Below are 5,000 nucleotides of genomic sequence, written 5' to 3' on the forward strand. Positions count from 1 at the left end.
CTCCCCTCCCCCCCCTTTCCCTCCTTCTCGCTCTCCGCTCCTCCTCCCTCCTTTGCCTCCTCCTCGCATGCTTCATTTCTTTCCCTTCACCAAAATGTTCCCCGAGTTCCATCTCTTCACTTCCTTTTAGGGCGCGGAAGCTGGGTCTTTGGAACCTTTAAACTCACGTACAGTCACTGAGATACACAGACGGGTATACGCACACACATGTATACGGAGAGAGAGAGAGAGAGAGAGAGAGAGAGAGAGAGAGAGAGAGAGAGAGAGAGAAAGAGAGAGAGAGAGAGATAGTGTGAGAGAGGGAGAGAATGAGAAAGAGAGAAGGGTGGAAGAGAGGAGGAGAGAAAGAGAGAAAATGAGAGAGAGGGTGGAAGAGAGGAGGAGAGGAAGAGAGAACGAGAGAGAAACTGAATGAACTAAGCATACGCACACCCGCACACACACACAACGCACACATACACACACACGCGCGCGTACACAGATCACCGCTTTCATTTAGCTGAATGTCTAGAGGCTCTATATCGCTTTCAGCTGCGACGGAAATTCTCTTTTGAAAACACAGGTAAAAGCCAGGACGTGTTTCCGGTAACTGCAGGTGCCAGTTCGTTATTTATCTTCCATGTTTAATTACGCTTCACTCAGAGGCCACTCATTTATGTTTATTAGCAAGCGATGTGTAGATTTTTATACCATTGCCGTTAATTATTGTTGATAGTGCTTCAGTATCGATGGGTAGGATCGCGTTTGTGCGTGTACATGTGTGTGTGTGTGTGTGTGTGTGTGTGTGTGTGTGTGTGTGTGTGTGTGTGTGTATGTATGTGTGTATGTATGTGTGTGTGTGTGTGTGTGTGTGTGTGTGTGTGCGCAAGTCTAGACATATATTTGTGATTACACATGAAGCTGCGATTCGACAATCCGGATTATTAGCTTAAAAGGCTGCAACAATTATTTAAAAACTGTAAAGAATGAAATAAATTTCAAGCCTAATTTAAACGGGGAAAATCGTTCCGTTTATGCCACTCTGGGATCTTCCTTTTCTTGTTGAAAACGCACTCGAGGACTCTCTCTCTCTCTCTCTCTCTCTCTCTCTCTCTCTCTCTCTCTCTCTCTCTCCTTCTCTCGCTCTTCTCTTCTATCTCTCTCACTTGATTTCATTCTCTTTCTCTCTCTCTCTCTCTCTCTCTCTCTCTCTCTCTCTCTCTCTCTCTCTCTCTCTCTCTCTCTCTCTCTCTCTCCTTCTCTCGCTCTTCTCTTCTATCTCTCTCACTTGATTTCATTCTCTTTCTCTCTCTCTCTCTCTCTCTCTCTCTCTCTCTCTCTCTCTCTCTCTCTCTCTCCCTCTCTCTCCCCCTCTCTCTCTCTTTAATAATATTATCATGATCATTATTATTGTCACTGTTATGATTATCATTGTTATTATCACATAATTATTATTATTATTATTATTATTATCATTATTATTATTAGTATTAGTATTATTATTATTAACATTATTATTATTATTATCATTATTATTATTGTCATTATAATCATTATTTTCATTATTATTATTGTTATTATTATTTTCATCAACAACATTATTATTATCACTATCATTATTGTTATTATCATCATCATCATTATCATTATTATTATTGTTATTATCATTAATATTGTTATTATAGTTTTCATTATAGTTATCATCATTATCTATATCATTAGTATTGTTATTATCATTTTCATTATAGTGATCATCATTATCTATATCATTAACATTGTTATTATAATTTTCATTATAGTTGTCATCATTATCTATATCATTAATTTTGTTATTACTTTTGTTATTATCATTCTTGTTATTATTATCATTAGTAGTAGTATTACCATTAGTGTTAGTATTACTATTGTCGTTATCATTATTATTATGCTTACTATCATGATTATTTTTAGTAGTAGTAGTACCATTAGTATTCATATTACCATTATCATGATTATTATTATTACTACTACCATGACTATTTTTATCATCATTATTATTGTGATCATTTCCATTAGTAACATTTTATCACTGTTCCAAATAGTACGAACCCAGCCCCCTTCCCCATTTTCCATCTATACTTTTTCACCGAAATTCCCCCCTTTCCCCTTTTCGTCCCCAATTCCTCTTCGGTTTCGTCACCCTCGTCCTCCTCGTCCTCCTCCTCCTCCTCCTCCTCCTCCGCCGGGTTCGTCCTCCGAGAAGCCAGGAAAAATACGCCCAAGACTCGGGTCTCGTGATAGGACATCGATATCAGCAGTCGGGCGTATCATGCGTCGCGATCCAATTATCAAACGATCGCTTCCTTCGAGTGTCACTCCGCCTTCCAGTGTTCATAAGTTTCTTTGAGTGGTATATGTGTGTGGGGTGTTGGTGTTGGGTGGTGTGTGGGTGTGTATATATTATATATATATATATATATTTTAAAATTTTATGTATGTTTTATATAAAGATATCTAGATAATAGAAGAGGGAGGGATAAAAGAGAGTGGGGAAGAGAGAAGAGGGAGAAGAGAAAAGAAGAAAAGAGAGAGAGAGAGAGAGAGAGAGAGAGAAGAGAGAAAGGGAAAAAAGCGACCCGAAAGAGAGAAGAGAGAAAAGAGAAGAGAAAGAGAGAGAGAAGCGACAGGAGAGAGAGAGAGAGAAAAGAGAGAGAGAGAGAAGAGGGGAGAGAAGAGAGAGAAGAAAAAAAGAAGAGAGAAAAAAACAAGAGAAAATAAAAAAACCCAAGAAAAATAAGGAGGCACAAAATATGAAATTAAAAAAAAAAAAAAAAAATAAAAGAAAGGGAAAAAAAAAAAAAAGCCTCCCGCAACAAAAATTTAGAAAGAAAAATAAAAATAAAAAAAAAAAAATAAAAAAAATATCTAATATTTTAAAACAAAAATGCTGATGAATGAGCATACAAGAAAAAAAAGAAAAAAAGTCTGAAATGATTCACAAAGAATTAAAGAGAAAAGGATTGAACAAAAATAAATCTCCGTAAAAGGAGATTATAGAATATCGGGGGTTTTCTCCGCCCCCTCTCCCTCTCTCTTTGCTTTCCTCTTTTTTTTTTCCCCTTCCCCCTTCTTCCCCTTTTCCTCTCTCTCTCTCTCTCTCTCTCTCCCCTTCTTTCTCCCTCTCGCTTTCCCCTCTCGTTCTCTCTCTCTCTCTTTTCCCCCCTCTCTCTCCCCTCTCTCTCTCCCCCTCTCTCTCTCTCTTTGCTTTCTCCCCCCGGGGCTTTCTTCCTCTTCTCCTCCTCTCTCCCTCTCTCTCTCTCTCTCTCTCACCCTCTCTTCTCTCTCTTCCCTCATCTCTCTCCCTTCTACTCCTCTCTCTCTTTTTTTTCCCCTTTCCCCTCCCTCCCCCCTCTTCTCTCCTTCTCTCCCCTCCTCTCTTTTCTCCCTCCCCTTCTCTCTCTCCTCCCTCTTTTCTCCTCTCTCTCCTTTCTTCATCTCTCCCCCTCTCTCTTTTTTTTGGTCGCGTAAAAGATTTTAATATTTTTGCAGACCATTCCAACCCCCCCCCCCCAATATCTTCTACTCCCCCTTTCCCATTCTGCTCCCTACAACCCCCCCCCTCTTCCCATACCCCCCCCTTTTTCCCAACCCCCCCTTTCCCCCCTCTCCCCCCCTTCCCCCCTTATCCTACCCCCTTTAATTCCTTCCCCCTCCCCCCACTCCCTCTTCCTTCCCTTCCATCCCCCCCTCCTTTCCTTCTCCCTCCTCTTATCTTCCTTCCTCCTTCCCTTCCTCCTCTCCTCCTTCCTCCTTCCCTCCATCCTCTCCTCATCCTTCCTTCCCTTCCTTCCCTCTTTCCTTCCCTTCTCCCTCCTTCTCTATTTTTCCCTTCCTCCCCTCCTCCCCTCCCACCTCCTTCCCATCCTCCCCTCCCCTCATTCCTTCCCCTCCCTCCCCACCTCCTTCCCTTCCTCCCCTCCCTCATTCCCTTCCCCCTCCCCTCCCCACCTCCTTCCCTTCCTCCCCTACCTCATTCCCTTCCCCCCTCCCCTCCCCCCCCCTCCCATCGTCGCCCGGGAAATCGACATGAATCGAGATGCATAACGCTTGACCTGACACAGACTTTCTTCGCCGATATCAAGTCTTGAAGATTCCGACATATATATCCCTTCTCCTCTCCCCCCCTCCCTCCTCCCTCCCCCCCCCCCCCCCCCCTCCTACTCCTCCTACTGTTACTCTGTTCATCAACCTTTTTCCCTTCCCCTCTTCAGCAGCTTTCACTTTCTCTCTTCTTTTTTCTTCGTATTACTTCTATAGTCCTCTCCCCTCCGAAAGAATTTTCTCCATTCCTCTCCTCTTCTTCGTCTCCGCCTCTTTTTTCTCTACTCCTTCTCTCCCATCTGTTATTTTTCCTCTTCCTTCTCCTCCTTTTCCTTCTCCACCTTCTCTTCATAGTCCTCCTCCTACTACTCCTCCTACTTCTACTCCACTCTTCCTTCTCTTCCCTTTCCTCTTCTCCCTCTTCACATACCTCCTGGCACCTTATTGTGAATGTTGACGTCCCCTGAGACCCTCAACATTTCCTCATCATTTTAACCTTTCTTAAAAAAAATAAGTTAAAAAAAAAGTGAAAGAAAAAAAAAAGGAAAATAAAAACAGAAGGAAAGTTAGATTTACAGACCTTTCGTTATCTCTCTACCCAAGCAAAGAGACCAGAACTAAATACCAACCAGAACAGACCCAGACACACACAGACAGACAGACCTTCATTTCACACACAAGCGTGCCCAAGAAAGAATGTTCACCAGCGTAAGACCAACACATCATGGAAGCGTGTATATGTATGTATCAAGGTTGTATGTTATTAAGTCTCCATGACAACCTCTCCGGGGCGTGAGAGCGTAAGGATCCGCCTCGTGTGGGAGTCTTAGGATTAATGTGATATTTAGATGCGAGAGGGGTGTGGGATGGGGGTGGGGGTGGGGTGGGGGTGGGGAACGGTAGGGGAAAAAGGTGGGAAAGGAAGGAGGGTTGGGTAGAAG

This window comes from Penaeus chinensis, chromosome 33 (assembly GCF_019202785.1).
Source record: "Penaeus chinensis breed Huanghai No. 1 chromosome 33, ASM1920278v2, whole genome shotgun sequence".
NCBI classification, from domain to species: Eukaryota; Metazoa; Arthropoda; class Malacostraca; order Decapoda; family Penaeidae; genus Penaeus; species Penaeus chinensis.